The sequence below is a fragment of the Berghia stephanieae genome, chromosome 11, assembly GCF_034508935.2.
Source record: "Berghia stephanieae isolate SIO BIC M18660-M18661 chromosome 11, UCSD_Bste_1.3, whole genome shotgun sequence".
In the NCBI taxonomy this organism is placed as follows: Eukaryota; Metazoa; Mollusca; class Gastropoda; order Nudibranchia; family Aeolidiidae; genus Berghia; species Berghia stephanieae.
In genome coordinates this window covers 44,171,033-44,193,532 of record NC_088370.1, presented here as the reverse complement: position 1 = coordinate 44,193,532, position 22,500 = coordinate 44,171,033, and the positions used below count along the sequence as shown (strand labels likewise).

The window sequence follows — 22,500 nt, the reverse complement described above, 5'->3', positions numbered from 1 at the left end:
ACTTACAATAGGCCAGCCTTGAATACTTACAATATGTCAGTACTATATACATACAATAGGTATTTACTGTATACTTACAATAGGTCAATACAGTATACTTACAATAGGTCAATACAGTATACTTACAATAGGTCAGTACTGTATACTTACAATAGGCCAGCCCTGAATACTTACAATAGGTCAGTACTGTAGTTACAATAGGCCAGCCCTGAATACTTACAATAGGTCAGGACTGAATACTTACAATAGGTCAGTACTGTATACTTACAATAGGCCAGCCCTGAATACTTACAATAGGTCCGTACTGTATACTTACAATAGGCCAGCCTTGAATACTTACAATAGGTCAGTACTGTATACTTACAATAGGTCAGTACTGTATACTTACAATAGGCCAGCCTGTGAATACTTACAATAGGTCCGTACTGTATACTCGCAATAGGCCAGCCCTGAATACTTACGATAGGTCAGTACTGTATACTGACAATCGGTCAGTACTGCATACTTACAATAGGCCAGCCTTGAATACTTACAATAGGTCAGTACTGTATAAATACAATAGGCCAGCTTGAATACTTACAATATGTCAGCACTGTATACTTACAATAGGTCAGTACACTATACTGACAATCGGTCAGTACTGCATACTTACAATAGGCCAGCCTTGAATACTTACAATAGGTCAGTACTGTATAAATACAATAGGCCAGCCTTGAATACTTACAATATGTCAGTACTGTATACTTACAATAGGTCAGTACTGTATACATACAATAGGTCATTACTGTATACTTACAATAGGTCAGTACTGTATACTTACAATAGGTCAGTACTCTACTTACAATAGGCCAGCCCTGAATACTTACAATAGGCCAGCCCTGAATACTTACAATAGGTCCATACTGTATACTCACAATAGGCCAGCCCTGAATACTTACAATAGGTCAGTACTGTATACTTACAATAGGTCTGTACTGTATATTTACAAAAGGCCAGCCTTGAATACTTACAATAGGTCAGTTCTGTATACTTACAATAGGTCAGTACTGTATACTTACAATAGGTCAGTACTGTATACTTACAATAGGTCAGTACTGTATACTTACAATAGGTCAACTGTACTTACATAGCAGCTGATACTTACAATAGGCAGCCTGAATACTTACAATAGGTCAGTACTGTATACTTACAATAGGTCAGTACTGTATACTTACAATAGGCAGCCCTGAATACTTACAATAGGTCAGTACTGTATACTTACAATAGGTCAGTACTGTATACTTACAATAGGTCAGTACTGTATACTTACAAGTAGTCGTACTAACTAGTCATACTGTTATACAATAGGCAGCCCTGAATACTTACAATAGGTCATGATACCTGTATACTTACAATAGGTCAGTACTGTATACTTACAATAGGCCAGCCCTGAATACTTACAATAGGTCCGTACTGTATACTTACAATAGGCCAGCCCTGAATACTTACAATAGGTCAGTACTGTATACTTACAATAGGTCAGTACTGTATACTTACAATACTATTTCAGCATACTGTATACTTACAATAGGTCCAGCTCTGAATACTTACAATAGGTCAGTACTGTTTACTTACAATAGGTCAGTACTGAATACTTACATTAGGTCAGTAGTGATAACTTACAATAGGTCGGTACTGTTTACTTACAATAGGCCAGCTGATACTTACAATAGTCTCATCTGTAATACTTACAATAGGTCAGTACTGGATTCTTACATCAGGTCAACACTGAATACTTACATAAGGTCAGCACTGAATACTTACAATAGGTCAGTACTGTATACTTACAATAGATCAGTACTGTATACTTACAATAGGCCAGCCCTGAATACTTACAATAGGTCAGTACTGTATACTTACAATAGGTCAGTACTGTATACTTACAATAGGCCAGCCCTGAATACTTACAATAGGTCAGTACTGTATACTTACAATAGGTCAGTACTGTATACTTACAATAGGTCAGTACTGTATACTTACAATAGGTCAGTACTGTATACACATTACAATAGTCAGCTGATACTTACATAGGTCAGTACTGATAATCAAATACATAGGTCAGTACTGTATACTTACAATGTCAGACTGATACTTACATAGGTCAGCTGAATACTTACAATAGGTCAGTACTGTATACTTACAATAGTCAGGTTAATACTTGACAATATTGGTCAGTACTGTATACTTACAATAGGCTCATGCACTGAATACTTACAATAGGTCAGTACTGTATACTTACAATAGGTCAGTACTGTATACTTACAATGGTCAGTACTGTATACTTACAATAGGTCTAGTACTACATAGTAGTGCTTACAATAGGTCAGTATGAATACTTACAATAGGTCAGTACTGTAATACTTACATAGGTCAGTACTGTATACTTACAATAGGTCCAGCTGAATACTTACATAGGTCAGTAGTAATTACATAGCAGCCTGAATACTTACAATAGGGCAGTACGTAAACTTACAATAGTCAGACTGTATACTTACAATAGGTCAGTACTGAATACTTACATAGGTCAACTGTATTACTTGCAATAGTGCAGTACTGTATACTTACAATAGGTCAGTACTGTTTACTTACAATAGGTCAGTAGTAATAACTTACAATAGGTCAGTAGTGATAACTTACAATAGGTCAGTAGTAATAACTTACAATAGGTCAGTACTGAATACTTACAATGGTCAGTATGAATACTTACAATATCAGTACAGTACTTACATTAGCAGCTGAAACTACAATAGGTCAGTACTGTTTACTTACAATAGGTAGTACTGATATTACAATAGACAAGTACTGAATACAATAGCCAGCGCTGTATACTTAAATAGGTTTAAACTTGCTATACTAAACTTGCTATAATGATACTAAATAGGCAAGCCGATGAAAATACAAAGTAGTGATACTTACAATAGCAGTATGATAATACAATGCCTATACATGAATTGTACAAAGGCAGTATGTATTCCAAATGTCCATGTCTTAAGTATCAATAGGTCATCGTAGTAACAAAATATTGTTTTTTTACGCAATCGGTGCGGCTATGTAGTCTTGTGTTTTGACAGTCGCTTTCGGATCTGTAGGTCCTGGGTTCGAGCCTCGCTCGGTGCAACGTTGAGTCCTTGGAAAACAAACCTCTTTACTCACATTTTCTCACTTTACTCAAGTGTAAAATGAGTACCTGGTCGTAAACAGCGTTGTCTATGCCCGATTTTAATTTTGTAATATCGCCTAACAAGCGTCATGTCTCGTTTTACATGTAAAGTGTTGCTGTTGTCTCAGGACCCCCTGTAAAGCGTATTGAGCATGTTAGTGGATATTGCGCTATATAAAAGCTCAAGTATTTTTTAAATTCCGGATGACCTAAGTGCTATAAATAGAATGCATAGTCACACATTAGAATGTTTGGGTTCATTTCACTTAGTCATTGTCCTGGTCAAAGGGAGGTAATCAATAGTCTCTCCTGCATGACGTTGAACGGAATGCTCTCAAACACATGGTCATGTGACTAAGGCATGGGTCTGGTTTCAATATGGAACAATCGTGAGTTGTTAAAAAACGGGTTCCAATCTCATTGGAAGTGTAAAACCAGTCTTCCGGAGAACTGAATACAAGACTTATGTAATTTTTCTTCTGGTTTCCTAGTAGTGGCCTCATATTAGTATTATTATTACTGTTATTATCATTATTATTTTCGTTGTTTGCCTTGCTTTATTATTGATTTTACTTATTTGATTTGTTGATGAAAATATATTTTTGTATGAGTTACATTGGCAATTGCCTAAAATAAACGTTTTTGAACGTGAACATATTTTTCGTCTTGCTTAATATACCCTGGTCGTCAATAAAGATCAGCCATCTTCGCTCTTTTCCGTTCCGTAAACCTGGGAATCTGCCTATACATCCTGCTACTAGAGATTGATGCCACCATATGATTCAATGTTTAACCCAATGAATGGCTGTATACACTTCCAATGATTTTGGAACCGGAAAAATTGTATATTATGACGTCACGACTATTCTTCCTGATTGACTTTCAGACCAATTACAGTTAGTTGGTGTTGATAGATCTGGGACGTGTCTGCTGCAGGAGATGAAGGTGTCCAGGGAAAAGTACAAGTGAAATGTCATCTTGTTTTGTTTGTAGGTATGTTTGTCTGTTTGTCGTCAAGGTGTTGTAAGTATGGTTCTTGTTGAAATGTTGAATTGTTTTATCACCGTTTCTGGTGTTCCTTTTGTTCGGCAATTATCTGCTGTGTTCATGTTTTGTGCTTACTCCTTTCAAGTTCAACGTATTTATCTGCAAACGGCGAATTGCCCATCACTGCAGATTTTATACAATTATAAATATGTGGTGACTTTCTCCATTATTGTGTTATTTAGTTCAAAGATAAATGTTTAATAGATGATCAAATTTTTTGTTGTTGTTTGTAATATCTAGGATTTCTGGTGGGAGAGTTTTCATTACGTGATGGTTCTTGGGAAGAAAGTATTTTTATATTTGTAGGTTCTGTGTGTTGGGATTGTGAACTTACTGCTATGATAATTTTTTTGTGAATGTAGATTGTTGTTTTGTGAAATACTGTGGTAGAGTCATCGTTGTTTTGTTGGAATGTACAGTTCCGTGTAGAAATTGGCGGCGTTTTTCTTTCCGCCACTCAACAATGAAATCGTTACATCGGTTATCTTAGAACTCTCAACAACCAAATCATAACATGGACCTTCAACAACCAAATCATAACATGGACCTTCAACAACCAAATCATAAAATTGACCTTCAACAAGCAAATCATAAAATTGACCTTCAACAACCAAATCCTAACATGGACATTCAACAACCAAATCATAACATGGACCTTCAACAACCAAATCATAACATTGACCTTCAACAACCAAATCATAACATGGACCTTCAACAACCAAATCATAACATTGACCTTCAACAACCAAATCATAACATGACATTCAACAACCAAATCATAACATGGACCTTCAACAACCAAATCATAACATTGACCTTCAACAACCAAATCATAACATGGACCTTCAACAACCAAATCATAAAATTGACCTTCAACAAGCAAATCATAACATTGACCTTCAACAACCAAATCCTAACATGGAACTTCAACAACCAAATCATAACATTGACCTTCAACAACCAAATCAGAACATGGACTTCAACAACCAAATCCTAACATGGAACTTCAACAACCAAATCATAACATTGACCTTCAACAACCAAATCATAAAATTGACCTTCAACAAGCAAATCATAACATTGACCTTCAACAACCAAATCCTAACATGGAACTTCAACAACCAAATCATAACATTGACCTTCAACAACCAAATCAGAACATGATTTATCGTAGAACCCTCAACGGCAAAATCATAACGTTGGTTATCGTAGAACCCTTTTTTCCGCCACTCAAAAAACAAATTATAATATCGTATATCTTAGAACTCTCAGCAGCCAAATTATAACAAACATGGAGGGAATATGAACAATTTCTTGTACACCCCCACCACCCCCACCCCTGCAGCCGAAGAAAAAAGCTTTCCTAGAAATGTGTATTTCTAATGCTATTATTTAAAGTTTCACTTTTCGGTGTCCGGCTTATCAGACATTAGTGTCCGATTTATCCAGTCAGAGTGTCTGATTTATCCAGTCATAGTGTCAAATTTATCCAGACGTGGTATCCGATTTATCCAGACATAATGTCTGATTTATCCAGTCATAGTGTCTGATTCATCCAGACATGGTGTCTGATTTATCCAGTCATAGTGTCTGATTTATCCAGTCATAGTGTCTGATTTATCCAGTCATAGTGTCTGATTTATCCAGTCATAGTGTCTGATTTATCCAGTCATAGTGTCAAATTTATCCAGACGTGGTATCCGATTTATCCAGACATAATGTCTGATTTATCCAGTCATAGTGTCTGATTCATCCAGACATGGTGTCTGATTTATCCAGACATGGTGTCTGATTTATCCAGTCATGATGTCTGATTTCATCCAGTCATGGTGTCTGATTTATCCAGTCATGATGTCTGATTCATCCAGACATGGTGTCTGATTTATCCAGACATAGTGTCTGATTTATCCAGTCATAGTGTCTGATTTATCCAGTCATAGTGTCTGATTTATCCAGACATGGTGTCTGATTTATCCAGACATGGTGTCTGATTTATCCAGACATAGTGTCTGATTTATCCAGTCATAGTGTCTGATTTATCCAGTCATAGTGTCTGATTTATCCAGACATAGTGTCTGATTTATCCAGTCATAGTGTCTGATTTATCCAGTCATAGTGTCTGATTTATCCGACATGGTGTCTGATTTATCCAGACATAATGTCTGATTTATCCAGTCATAGTGTCTGATTCATCCAGACATAGTGTCTATTTATCCAGACATGGTGTCTGATTATCCAGTCATGGTGTCTGATTCATCCAGTCATGGTGTCTGATTTATCCAGTCATAGTGTCTGGTTTATCCAGACTGGTGTCTGATTTATCCATTCATAGTGTCTGATTTATCCAGACATGGTGTCTGATTTATCCAGTCATGAGTGTCTGATTTATCCAGACATGTGTCTGATTTATCCAGACATGGTGTCTGATTTATCCAGACATGGTGTCTGATTTATCCAGTCATAGTGTCTGGTTTATCCAGTCATAGTGTCTGATTTATCCAGTCATAGTGTCTGATTTATCCAGAACGTGTCTGATTTATCCAGACATGGTGTCTGATTTATCCAACGGGGTGTCTGATTCATCCAGTCATAGTGTCTGATTTATCAAGTCATAGTGTCTAATTTATCAGACTGTGTCTGATTTTCCAGTCAAGTATCTAATTTAATCCAGTCTAGTGTTGATTATTATACAAGATCGATGTATCCAGTCATAGTGTCCGATTTATGAAAAAATGTCAGACTACTGTATAATAGATTGTGTCAAAATGATTCTCTGCCCCTGTCAAACGTATATAGAAATGCACAAGACTACTGTAGAATATAAGCATGATTATCTGCCCATGTCAAACGTTATGGAAACGTGTCAAGACTACGGTAGAATGAAGTGTGTCAACATGATTATCTGCCCCTGTCAAAAACGTCTATAGAAATGTACATGACTAATGTAGAATAGAATGTGTAGAAATGATTACCTGCCCCTGTCAAACGTCCCTTGAAATGTGTTAGATTACTGTAGAACAGAGATTGTAGAAGTGGTGTGTAGACACGATTACCTGTCCCTGTCAAACGTCCCTTGAAATGTGTTGTAGAAGTGGTGTGTAGACACGATTACCTGCCCCTGACAAACGTCCCTTGAAATGTGTTAGATTACTCTAGAACAGAGTTTGTAGAAGTGGTGTGTAGACACGATTACCTGCCCCTGTCAAACGTCCCTTGAAATGTGTTAGATTACTGTAGAACAGAGTTTGTAGAAGTAGTGTTTAGACACGATTACCTGCCCCTGTCAAACGTCCTTTGAAATGTGTTAGATTACTGTAGAACAAAGTTTGTAGAAGTGGTGTGTAGACACGATTACCTGCCCCTGTCAAACGTCCTTTGAAATGTGTTAGATTACTGTAGAACAGAGTTTGTAGAAGTGGTGTGTAGACAGGATTACCTGTCACTGAAAAATGCTTATTTTTGTAATGTGTTCACTCTTCATCACCCACGTCTTTGTTCCTACAAATCTATAAATGACCTTAAAACACTTTACACTTACAGAAAATTAAAACTAGCTTACACCTACAGACACGGTATTGAGGTGCACGTCTCATAAAATCAAAATCAATACTTTAAAAATTGTGTGTGGCTCTGTGGTCTTGTGGTCTGGCCATCGCTTTCGGATAGGAAAGTCCTGGGTTCGAGCCTCACCCGGCGCATAGTTGAGTCCCTTCAAGTCCCGTCCTACATGTTAAGTGTTGCTGTTGGCCAGGAACCCTCTGTAAACGCTTTGACTATGTTTAATGGATATTGCTCCATATAAAATGCTCAATTTTTTCTTTCAATTTTTAAAACATTTCTGATATTTTCTAAAATCACAGATTTGATTCCTACTTTTCTTTGGGTTTTTATTTTTTCGGCTTTCGGCGAGTTTCGTAAAAAAAACAAACAAAAAAAAACAACAAAAACACCGCTTTTCAAAAGGCTATTCCCGACGTATGTTTATTTGCAGGTCCGGTAAGCCAAATAGTTACAATAGAAATACTCTCAAACTTGAGTTTGAGCTTTTATATAGCGCAATATCTACTAAACGTGCTCAAAGCGCTTTACAAGGAGTCCCTTGCCAACACCAACACTTAACGTGTAGGACGGGACATGATGCCTATTAGGCGATATTACATTTTTTTCGGACAAAGACAACGAACGCTGTTAACGGCCAGATACTCATTTTATACCAGAGTACGGTGAGAGAATATGAGTAAAATTTACTCGTATTCTCTCACTAAAGAGTCTTTTCCAAGGATCCAACTATTCGCCGAGCGGGACTCGAAGCCTAGGATCTTCCGATCCAAAAGCGAAATCATACCACAAGGCCACATGGCCGCATAGAGACACGAATCTTCTAGAGTGGGAATGGGTTTTAATAGCAGAAGATGTGTATCTATGTCAGGTCGTGTCAAGTCGGTAAACATCCTCTCACTCATCATGTTTATAATACGTAATACAATGGAAATTTGACACGGGTTGTTACAGCTTTCTATATTCAGTTTGGTGGTTTCTTCTCACTAAATTCTCTCTATCATATTTTGGTGTATTCGTACGATTGATATTGCAGGTAGAAATGGTGTGTATTTCATTTAAACACATACCATCACTACCCAAATGCCGTGTTTACCGACTTGACACTGAACACCAACATACGGAAGGAGCTCCTAAATTTGTCTGTTTGTTTTTAATGGTTTTACGGCGCTTGCAATACTTTTCGGTTATATCAGCGCCAGTAAAAAGGAAGAAAATGGGATAGTAAAAAGTTCTAGAATTATAATTAAAGCACCTAAGAAAAAGTAAGACATAGGGGAACTGGGAACAAATAGGGATCAGATGTAGATTCCAAGAGCACACTATCAAAGTACTTAGTTTGAGACCACCTATAAGTCTGATCCGGACACAAGCACAAAATCCAACAAATAGGAACACACTCAAATGCTTACATTATAAATTCAACATAACAAATATAATAATACATAACAGAGATGATTTACAAGGAAAAAATATCATCTCCCAAAACAATAACTATGCATTTGACTGTTTCCCTCCCAGCTAGGACTCCGGCCAAGGCCAGGTCAAAACCAAGTAACCTCATTCCAAGACAACCAGATATAAGAGGATAGAAGACACAATGTGAATCCCCCCTGCCCACTATGGGAGGTCAGGATCCCCACCTAGAATCCCTAAGTTTGCGGTCTCAACCGTTTTAGTTTCCGGTTACATCTCAAAACAAAATAATAATATTATATAAGACTTCATACAATTTCATCAGAATTTGTCCAAGAAAACACATAATTTCTTTCACTCACACTCGATGACACAATGATAAACTTTCTGAATAGAAAGATGAAATCTTTAGTAAGGTAAGACAGACTGGAATTTGACGGTGGCAGTCACGGGGTATCCAGCTCTTTTTGATGAAAATCACAGGGAAAATTGCAGATCACAACATTTCACTCCCTTTCACAACCCGAGATGATTGAGGATTTTTTGATACTAAACTGGCATAGAGAATTCATTATGTGTAGCCTTTGTCACAAATAGGAATTGGAAAATATATGGAGGTAATTCTATTGGGTTGTTTTATTTTCGTGTAGCGATAGTCAGTATAGTAGTGATAAAAATAATAAAGGTGATATTGATGATGATGATGATGATGATGATGATGATGATGATGGTGATGATGATGATGATGATGATGATGATGAGGTTGATGATGATTAAGATGATGATAATAATAAAATGATGATGATGATGATGATGATAATAATAATAATAATAATAATAATAATATAATAATAATAATAATAATAATATAATAATAATAATAATAATAATAATAATAATAATAATAATAATAATAATAATAATAATAATAATAATATACACAGAGCAAGACAATGATTATGAACTCAACTGTCAAATTATTTAATTCATTTTCCACCTTTGTGTATGTCAGTGAAGCCAACCAGTCGTATATTCCACGCCTCACGCCATTCACCAAGGTGACAACTTGGAATAATCCAATATTTTGTGGCAGCCCGTTTTATATTTCTCCGCCATTTACCAGTTAATTGCCGATCTCCCCAAAAAAAAATACCTATTATAATATTTGGACAGATAACTCGGCCTTCAAATATCAATAGATTTAAATTTTATCTTGACAAAACTCTCAAACCTGGGACAAAGAAAGACTTCGCGAAGTCCCAGGTTTGAGAGATTTTTGTTTGTCAAGACGAGGGCCATTTAAACCGATTGATATCTAAAGGACGAGTTTTCTGGCCAAATTTTTAAATACGTTTTGCGATATTTTCAGAATACGGCCGTTAACTGGTAAACAAGAGTGATTTATTCTGGACAAAGCTGGTGACCTTTGACCTTTGTTGTGTTACCCCATACTAAAAGCTTTCCATAAACGAGAGTATTGGCAAATATTTCCTCCCATTATTGCGGCACATTTGAATGTTTACTCATCTATCACATGACCAGGGCCAGTCACACATAGGCCAAAAATTACGTCACGTATACCGGATAATCGACTTTATTCAACGACCAAAAGTGCCAACAAAACAACGCGTCTCAGTGGTTCAGCGAGAACAAATCTCGTCTCGTCTGTCATTTTATCAAATAATTAATGAAGAAAAGTTTTGCGTGGTCAGTTACCGGATGGGTACAGTGATCATAGAAAATTTCGGTGGCTGGATGGGTGATAGTGACCGTAGGAAATTGGTGTGGTGGGATGGGTGATAGTGACCGTAGAATATTGGTGTGGGTGGATGGGTGATAGTGACCGTAGAATATTGGTGTGGGTGGATGGGTGATAGTGACCGTAGAATATTGGTGTGGGTGGATGGGTGATAGTGACCGTAGAATATTGGTGTGGTGGGATGGGTGATAGTGACCGTAGAATATTGGTGGGGTGGGAATGGGTGATTAGTGACCGTAAATATTGGTGTGGTGGATGGGTGATAGTGACCGTCAAAATTGGTGTGGTGTGGATGGGTGATAGTGACCGTAGAATATTGGTGTGGTGGATGGGTGATAGTGACCGTAGAATATTGGTGTGGTGGATGGGTGAAGTGACCGTAGAATATTGGTGTGGTTGGATGGGTGATAGTGACCGTACAAAATTGGTGTGGGTGGATGGGTGATAGTGACCGTCCAAAATTGGTGTGGGTGGATGGGTGATAGTGACCGTAGAATATTGGTGTGGTTGGATGGGTGATAGTGACCGTAGAATATTGGTGTGGGTGGATGGGTGATAGTGACCGTAGGAAATTGGTGTGGTGGGATGGGTGATAGTGACCGTAGAATATTGGTGTGGTGGGATGGGTGAAAGTGACCGTAGAATATTGGTGTGGTTGGATGGGTGATAGTGACCGTACAAAATTGGTGTGGGTGGATGGGTGATAGTGACCGTCCAAAATTGGTGTGGGTGGATGGGTGATAGTGACCGTAGAATATTGGTGTGGTGGGATGGGTGATAGTGACCGTACAAAATTGGTGTGGTGGGATGGGTGATAGTGACCGTAGGAAATTGGTGTGGTGGGATGGGTGATAGTGACCGTAGAATATTGGTGTGGTGGATGGGTGATAGTGACCGTAGAATATTGGTGTGGTGGGATGGGTGATAGTGACCGTAGAATATTGGTGTGGTGGGATGGGTGATAGTGACCGTAGAATATTGGTGTGTGGGATGGGTGATAGTGACCGTAGAATATTGGTGTGGTGGGATGGGTGATAGTGACCGTAGAATATTGGTGTGGTGGGATGGGTGATAGTGACCGTAGAATATTGGTGTGGTGGGATGGGTGATAGTGACCGTAGAATATTGGTGTGGTGGGATGGGTGATAGTGACCGTAGAATATTGGTGTGGTTGGATGGGTGATAGTGACCGTACAAAATTGGTGTGGTGGGATGGGTGATAGTGACCGTAGAATATTGGTGTGGTGGGATGGGTGATAGTGACCGTAGGAAATTGGTGTGGTTGGATGGGTGATAGTGACCGTACAAAATTGGTGTGGTGGGATGGGTGATAGTGACCGTAGGAAATTGGTGTGGTTGGATGGGTGATAGTGACCGTACAAAATTGGTGTGGTGGGATGGGTGATAGTGACCGTAGGAAATTGGTGTGCTTGGATGGGTGATAGTGACCGTAGAATATTGGTGTGGTTGGATGGGTGATAGTGACCGTACAAAATTGGTGTGGTTGGATGGGTGATAGTGACCGTAGGAAATTGGTGTGGTGGGATGGGTGATAGTGACCGTAGAGAATTTCTGTGCTTGGATGGGTGATAGTGACCGTAGGAAATTGGTGTGGTGGGATGGGTGATAGTGACCGTAGAATATTGGTGTTGTTGGATGGGTGATAGTGACCGTAGAAAATTCCGGTGGCTGGATGGGTGATAGTGACCGTAGAGAATTTGTGTGGTGGGATGGGTGATAGTGACCGTAGAAAATTCCGGTGGCTGGATGGGTGATAGTGACCGTAGGAAATTGGTGTGGTTGGATGGGTGATAGTGACCGTACAAAATTCCGGTGGCTGGATGGGTGATAGTGACCGTAGAATATTGGTGTGGGTGGATGGGTGATAGTGACCGTAGGAAATTGGTGTGGTGGGATGGGTGATAGTGACCGTACAAAATTGGTGTGGGTGGATGGGTGATAGTGACCGTAGGAAATTGGTGTGGTGGGATGGGTGATAGTGACCGTAGAATATTGGTGTTGTTGGATGGGTGATAGTGACCGTAGGAAATTGGTGTGGTTGGATGGGTGATAGTGACCGTACAAAATTCCGGTGGCTGGATGGGTGATAGTGACCGTAGAATATTGGTGTGGTGGGATGGGTGATAGTGACCGTAGGAAATTGGTGTGGTGGGATGGGTCGCCATAGATTCTCTTCTTTGTGTTTATACATTTTTATGCATGCAACGTCTGTAAACGAATTTCCATTTTTTTAAAATGAATAAAGTATATATTATTATTATTATTATTATTATTATTATTATTGTTATTATTATTATTATTATTATTATTATTATTATTATTATTATTATTATTACTATTATTATTATTATTATTATTATTATTATTAATATTATTATTATTATTATTATTAATTATTATTATTATCATTATTGTTATTATTATTATTATTATTATTATTATTATTATTATTATTATTATTATTATTATTATTATTATCATTATTATTATTATTATTATTATTATTATTATTATTATTATTATTATTATTATTATTATTATTATTAATTATTATTATTATTATTGTTATTATTATTATTATTATTATTATTATTATTATTATTATTATTATTATTATTATTATTATTATTATTATTATTACTATTACTATTATTATTATTATTATTATTATTATTATTATTATTATTATTATTATTATTATTATTATTATTATTATCATCATCATTATCATTATTATCATTATCATATTATTATTATTATTATTATTATTATTATTATTATTATTATTATTATTATTATTATTATTATTATTATATTATTATTATTATCATTATTATTTTTATCATTATTTTCATTATTATCATTATTATTATTATTATTATTATTATTATTATTATTATCATTATTATTATTATTATTATTATTATTATTATTATTCCTCTCCGGTCCAACTTGCTCTCCATTGACGTTCCCTCTCAGTCGGTCCATTAATTGGTAGCACCTAGGACGTTAATCTGAAGGTCTGAGGTTCGATCCCCAGTTGAGATCGACTAATTGTTTGAGATGGGTTCTTTTTTATCTTATTTTTCTTTCTTGATTTGTCTGGCACCTTTCATACAGACTTGTTTGGTTCTTTATCTTACACCGATGCCTGCTCCTTAATTCTATATAAATCGTTGTTTAATCCATATAAAGTATTTTGGACATCATTGACAAAATGCTGGAATTCATCGGATTCGACTTAAATTTGGAATCATTGGAGGACATTCGTCTTTATAAATAGATCCAGTGTCATTTTCTCTTAACTAGGACGCGTGTAGTTTTACTTGTGTGGGATTTTGGCCCGTCTTGTTGGAAATCAAATCCAATGGAATCAGTCCTGGTTTATTTGAAGACAATACGTTACATTGACTGACAGTTTGTGGATGGTGAAAAGGTTTGAACTGAGATTTTGCCAAGTTTAGTTAGAAGGTCAATTTGGATCAAAAATGAGATCTTGTCATAAATGATTAAATCAACCCTTTTTGTACATCTTCGGGAAATATGAAGGCTTAATTTCACTTCTAAATATTTTTTTACAGCTAGGCAAGTTGAAAAAGTATGAAATTTGAGAAAAGTTGCTGGATACCTTTCCCATACATCTGACCATAACTTCATGAAAAATCACCCGATTTACTGCAAATAAAGATTAAATAAATGCTATGGGAAGCACATTCTTTCAGAAAATGCAAAATAAATGAAAATCCACAATTTTCACATTCCGACTAATCTATATGACGTGTACATGACGTCAAAGCTGAAAAAGCAACACGCCAGTTTGGAAAATATCCTGTCGTACTCGGGAAAAACACGTATTTAACAATTTGGCCAGAAAACTCGTCCTTCAAATATCGATCGATTTAAATGACCCTCATTTTGACAAAACCGCTCAAACCTGGGACTTCGTGATGTCTTCCTTAAGTCCCAGGTTTGAGATTTTTGCCAAGATGAAACTCTTTTCTGTCCAAATTTTTAAATATGTGTTTTTCCAGAGTATGGCAGTATCGTGGTTTTGACGCATTTGACACAACCGGCATAATTTCTCTCTTTCGTCATTTTATATAGCGCAATATCCACTAATCATCCACAAAACGCATTTTCAAGCGGTCTCAAACCAACATCAAACTTGCCTTCTTTGTCACAGTTTATGTCTTTAGTAGAATTTTTGATACCGTGACATCGTCCTTGAATGGTTCGAGTCATTTCTAGATGACGGCAATCAATCGATTGATTTATCATTGAGCATCGGTGTCACCCAAGGCTCGGTCCGTGGTCCAGTGCTATGTGTGTATTTTGTACATTGGCCCTTGGAGGCGAGATCTAGTCCCCTTGGAGTGAAATAATACTGATATATCGTCAGTGATTTGATCTAATGACCTTCAACTAAAAGACCTTTGAATTTCTGGACGTCATTCTATGTTTGTTTTAGCACTAGTGACACTTTAAGGTCATTTGATAACCAGTCACATGTCATGGAAGGAAAGACATTAGATTGGAGGTTATACGTGGGATGGGTGATCCTATAGCTCAGTTGGTAGGGCACTCATTTCACACTCAAAGGGACTGAGATGGATCCCGTGTGAAGTCGAGATCCACCCCCCCCCCCCAACCCTCCCCACCCAGCAGTGGTTGAGTATCTGGGTCTTTTAGAGAAGTACTTTCCGATAGGGTAGCGTCTTAACCAAAGGGTTGCATGCAATTGCCGTTTCATATCATTCAATCCGCTACATAAGCCTAATGTCTCTGTAGGACTATTTAGTCAACAGTTATGATATGCTTGAACGACGCAAGATAACAACAACAACAACAACAACAACAAAAACAACAATAACAACAACAACAACAACAATAACAACAACAACAACTACAACAACAACGACAACAACAACAACAACAACAACAACAACAACAGATGATGCAGGAGGGTTGAAATTGTAGCAAGAATGTGGAAAGATGTAGAAGTCATTTTTTAATGGACGCTGAAGGCCGTCTGTAGTAGGGTAGTCACATTTAAACTCTCAAAAGTTTCAATATGATGATAATAATAATAACAACAACAACAACAACAATAATAATAATAAGTTGAACAAACCAGAGTTTTTAATTTATTCATTCTAAATACTCTATTTCCATTTCTACATGCATATTTAATGATTACATCTGGAACTTTTATATACAAGGACATTTCGATTCTCACAACCACAGCTTTACAAACATGTTATATAAATAGAATTCTATTTACACATCTACAAATCTTAAACATCTATATCACGTTATATCTACTGAATGGGCTTAAAGCGCTTTACAAAGGGTCCTTAGCCAACAGTAACACATATTTCTATTCTACTTATGTTCTTTTTTATCCATCAAATTTTAAGTGTAATTTGATATTCCGCTCAATTTGGCACTCGCTTCATTTTGTTTCCATTCCAATATTTTTATAGAGAAGAAGGGTTTTGAGCCCAAAACGTTCCGTGTTTGGTATTTTGTTATTTCTTGAAGGTGTTCTATTCATTTTTGTTCATCACTTTTTACAGTCCACAGCTTCTAGGAGCTTAGCATCGTCACTTCAACCCAGGGCTTATAATCTTTCCCAAGGAAACGAAAAAGAAAGTGTGTGAGGCGGAGCTTGAACCGGGGAACAGTGCGATGCTTTCACTACTCACCAATGACACCCTTCAAAATAGTGATACCATCATCAAAAGACAACATACAGTGCAACCTCTGGATAACGACACCACTGAATAACGACATAACGACAACTTCTGGATAACGACACCCCTGAATAACGACACCTCTGAATAACGACAACCTCTGGATAACGACACCCCTGAATTACGACAACATCTGGATAACGACAACCTCTGGATAACGACACCATGGATAACGGCAACCTCTGGATAACGACATAGACCTCTGGTCCCGATTTTTTTTGCTATATGTTATTAGTAATAAAAAGACCCAAAATAACGACATACATTTTAGTAAAACTCCTGTTTAGCGACATCGATATAACAACAATCGGCAGTTCATGCCCATGTTTAATACCCAGACATCGTCATCTCAAACGCCTTTTCCCCCTCCCAAAGAGATGCTTTATTACCGACCAGTATCATCTATTACCGACCAATCAGAACACATGTTTACACTGTGTGGAATCTGCACTTGCTCACAGCAAAGAAGTTGATCAGTGGATGGAACTCTCGGGGGTCCATTAACCGTCCATGATAGCTACCTGTCTGAGGTCAGTTGAGGTTAGCTGATATCAGGCATTGCCGTGTCCAGTGGGGGCAAGGAAGGATATTTATGGTCTTATACGTAATATATTGGAATCGCCGGGAAAGCAGTAACAGCCTCTTTCACTTTATTATTTTCATTTGAAACATCGGTTGTCACGCTAAACATCAGTCCACATTTGATCTTATTGTGATTCATATCTAGTTTTTGTTTGTTTGTTGTTGTTTTTTTTATATCACAAGATTTAGGTCTACTCATTTTTAAGTGCTTGTAAATTCTAGTGGACTTATAAAGTATCTCGATATTCAAATATCATCAGCAGTATCGTATGGATTTCATTTTAATTCAAATCTAAACTAGATGTGTGCATCTATGTTCTCGTGGGAATTTATCATATTGGAAATTTATTTTCTTGCTTTATTCTTAGTAAGTCTTTTTAAATGGCGCTCAAGTACTGACTATGATCAAAACAAAGACAATACACATTTGAAAGTGAAATCGAAACTGGTATAGATGGAATGAAGTTGACATCACTCAGGTACACATAGTTAGGTGTGTTTGTCCATTATTTTTCAGGATGGCAATGTTGTGAGTTTCTTAGCCAAGCGCATAGCATCCATACTCTTTGTAAACAGGAGAAATACTTGTTCACTCATTCTAACGTTTTTGAACGTGTCTTCTCTCAAGCACTGGACCTCGCATCTCACTGTTAGGTATTCATGGGTCTCACCACACCCCCTTTTCCCGCCATCTTGGAAAACCCAGGAATAACGACACCCCTGGATAACGACATCATTTTCCGGTCCCGGGCAGTGTCGTTATCCAGGGGTTGCACTGTATTAATCATCATCATAAAATCAACAGCACCAACAACATCATCAAAATCAACATCATCAAAAGATAAAAATCCAATCATACAAATGTTTTGTACAAACCAATTCCATGTTAAAACACAGACAATACATCAAGTAAATTGGAATGTTGATATAACACGTAATTTTATCTCCTCTAGAAGAAGAGTTTACTGTAGAGAAATGACAACTATGAATGTCGACCAAACTGATTCCTTTGTAATAAAATGGGACGGGGTTTTGTCTGATATAGCGTCATATTTTTATAACAACTATTCATGACTATAGGGGTCTATGGTGGGGAGATTTGTCATGACAATACAATGGACGGGGTTTTATTGTCTGATATAGCGTCATATTTTTATAACAACTATTCATGACTATAGGAGTCTATGGTGTGGGAGATTTGTCATGACAATACAATGGACAGGGTTTTATTGTCTGATATAGCGTCATATTTTTATAACAACTATTCATGACTATAGGAGTCTATGGTGTGGGAGATTTGTCATGACAATACAATGGAAGGGGTTTTATTGTCTGATATAGCGTCATATTTTTATAACAACTATTCATGACTATAGGAGTAGTGCATGGGCCAGTGGGCGAAACCCTCCCCCCCCTGGGGGAGTTTTCGCCACATGGTTTTTCTGAAACAGCAATATATCTTGAGTATTAATCCGGGTGTTACCGTTTTTTCAAGTGTCATTTACGAGAGTTACGGCCCTTGAAAGGTCATTAGGTGCAATTTTTTGTGAAATCTTTTTTGTGCATAAAATGGTTGTTTATCATCTTAAAATGGTTTCACATACAATCAATAATGGAATTTTATTGTAATTTCTCATTTTTTGCCTCATATCATAAAATATTTTACAAAGCCATATAGCGTTTTTAAATCTTTGATAGCCATTTTCTCTATAATTTGAAAAAAATATATATTACAGTGTACTTGTTTCCTTTCAGGATGAATAAACAAGAGGGATTTTGCACTAGCACAATTCAGGCATGCTTCAGGGACATATAACACAAATTAATCCGGGTGTTACAGTTTTTTCAAGTATCATTTACAGGAGTTATGGCCCTTGAAAGGTCATCGGGTGCAATTTTTCGTGAACTCATTTTTGTGCATAAAATGATTGTTTATCACCCTAAAATTGCTTCAAATGCAATAAATGGTGGAATTTTATTGTCATTTCTCATTTTTTGCCTCATATCATAAAATATTTTACAAAGCTATATAGGGTTTTTAAATCTTTGATAGCCATTTTCTCTATAATATGAAAAAAATATATATTACAGTGTATTTGCTTCCTTTCAGTGATAAATAAACAAGAGGAATTTTGTACTAGCACAATTCAGGCATGATTAATGGGCATATAACACATATTTCTGAAAGTGTATCCTTTGGTGTAAGCGTAATTTTGTGATTTTTAGACTTAACCCTATTTCACACCAACAAAATGTCACGACTGGAAAAACAAAGAAAAGGTCAGCAACTTTCAAACCCATCCAAATTCAGCCTTGCTTTGCAACTGGAAGAGCAGAACCTTCTCTGACTGTTTCCACAACAACAGTAGAAAACAATCAAGACAGCTGCACCAAGATAATTTTCTGTGGGTGTTCTGTAGGATGAAGTTGAATTCAGACGGAGAACGTTTCCCTGGCTGGAAAGGTTGGCTTCCATCAACAACTCCAAACCCCCAAAATGAAAATGAAACCAACATGCCTTCAATTGTTGAATATATGCCTGTCATCAATGCTCCCATAACTGAAGCAGCTACAGTACAGAAGGTGCTACAACTATCTTTGGAGGCAACACAAGAGCTTGGTCAGCCATATACATTTGTAACATTTGACCTTGCTGTAGCAAAGAAAGCTTACGATATTGTCTGGCAAAACCCACAGCTTTACAAAACAGTCATTATTCACCTGGGTGTCTTTCACACCATAATGTCATATCTTGGTGCCCTGGGAAAGCTCCAAAGAGGATCTGGTTTTGAAGAAATTGTGACTGAAGCTGGGCTATGTGCACATGGTTCTATGGATAGGGTTATGAGTGGAAAGAACTACAACAGGGCTATACGAGTGCATGTGTCTGTTTTGGAGGCTCTAGAGAGGCTTCTGCTTGCAAAATTTGAGCAGGACACAGATTCAAAACTCAGTAAAGACCTCATGTCTTACATAAAGGAATTTACCGAAGGAATTTCAAGCCATACAGCTAATAAAATTCTCCAGTCAACTGTGTATGCTGAGTTATTTTCCCAGTATGAAGCCTTCAAAGAGAGTTTCCGCTCAGGAAAGTACGGAAAAACTGCACAATACTGGATCCAATACATGGACAGAGTTTGGCTTCTCCTCCAGTTTCTGCGAGCTACAAAGACAAACAACTTTCTTCTTCATATATCTTGTTTAAAAGAACTGTGCCCACTGCTTTTTACCATGAATCACCACAATTATGCCAAGTATCTCAGTGTATATTTTGTGTCACTAGCCAACCTGATTCATTCCCACCCAGGGGCAGAAGAAATGTTACACGATAATGGATTTAGTGTCTCCAGATCAAGGACGCCTGCTGGAAGAATAGCAGTTGATATGACCATTGAACAAACAATAAACAAACTGCAAAGACAAAAGGAGGTATTGTTGGGTTCAGCAAGAGTCTTCCAAGCTATTACCGTTGGAGTGTAACAAGACACAATCGAGCAGAATATGTATCAGCAACCCAAAGAATGATCAGCAACAACAACTGTATGGATATAGACACCCACAAAGAATTGAGCCTTGCAGAAAAAAGACAAAGTGAAAAGCGAGTGCAAAAGATCATCCAGGCATTTTCAGTATTTATCAATCCCTTTGAAGTTGAAGATGGTCTGGTCAGTCTAGCTTCAGGAATGAAAGTGCAAGAGGATGTTGCTGATGACCTGCTAGCCGTGGAAAAAAACAGGAAAAAGATTGTTTGAAAGTTTTGTTGAAAACAGACTGAAGGAAAAGACTGTAGAATTTCACAAGCCATTAGATAGGAACAAGACCAAGACATTTGCATCATTGAGGAAAGTGGTAACAGTGAAAAAAGACATGAACGTGGTCAAAATCAAGGCACAAAGAAATTTATTTGGCCAGCTTCTTGTTTTGCCCCAAGAGCACAGTGTTGATCTTCAAAAAGTTCTTCAATATCCTCTAACACCTACTCCATGGTCGCTGGCTTCATCAGATGGTTTACCTCTGAAGACCAACAAAGCAACTCTGTTGCACAAGCTCACGCCTGACAATTCATTAAGGTTCGAGGATTATGCAAAAAAACAAACACCGTTTACATTGTTGATGGCAATGCACTGTTACAAACTCTGTCAGCAATCCCAAATACATTTGGTGAAGTAGCCAAACTTACATTTTCCTCCTTACCACAAGCAGCTTGTGTACACTTTGTGACTGATACTTACATAGAAGATTCAATCAAAGGTTGTGAGAGATTGAGGAGATGATCTTCTGAAGATAATGCATACTTGTTAAGAGGATCTGAAACAACAGTGCCCAGACGTTGGAAATCATTTCTCAGCTGCGTTGATAACAAAAGATCCCTTATCAGGTTTCTCCTCAAGGAATGGGAAAGTAACGAATATGCAAAGAAACTGAGAAACAGGGAAATCTTCTTTGTCTGTGAAGAGAGATGCACCTTACTTTACAGTGACACGGATGAATTTACCACAGCTGTACCTTGTCTAGATATCTACTCATCACAGGAAGAGGCAGACACACGAATTATACTGCACTGTCAATATGCTTCCCGCCAACCAAACTGTGAAACAATTGTTGTCAGATCACCAGACACGGATGTCTTCTTACTTCTCCTTTCATTCTCAGAGACAATTGGAAAGACCCTGATTTTTGATACTGGCTGTGGCAACAACAGGCGACAAATCAATGTCTCTCAGATAGCAAAGACTTTGTCTAAACAGATGTGTGATGCATTACTTGGTGTCCAGTCATTCACAGGCTGTGACACAACAAGTTGCTTTGCTGGGCAAGGAAAGCTGAAAGCTCTAAAATTTCTTCAAAAGGAGGAAGATCTTAGAATTCTGTTCTCCAGATTTGGAACATCAGCAGCTGTTTCGAGTAATGACTGTCTCATGTTAAAGTCATTTCTGTGCAAGCTGTATGGCAAAACCTCATGCACAAGTGTCAACAAAGTGAGGTATGACATAGTTAGCCAGCGTTTCAAAGGAAAGAAAGGTACCATCTCATGCAGTGGTGGAATTGATCTGTGTCAGATGCCTCCTTGTAGTCAAGTATTGTCACTGCACATATCAAGAGCCAACTTTCAAACTCTCATTTGGAGGAATGCAGTGTGCCAGAATCCTAGCATTCCAAAACCA

The 22,500-nt window shown here is 37.3% G+C and overlaps 1 long non-coding RNA gene across 1 annotated transcript in view; it reads right to left on the bottom strand.

Moving 5' to 3' along the window:
- Positions 1-22,500, bottom strand: part of LOC144956444 (uncharacterized) — a 150,384-nt gene that overhangs the window by 35,983 nt on the left and 91,901 nt on the right. The window lies entirely within an intron of this gene.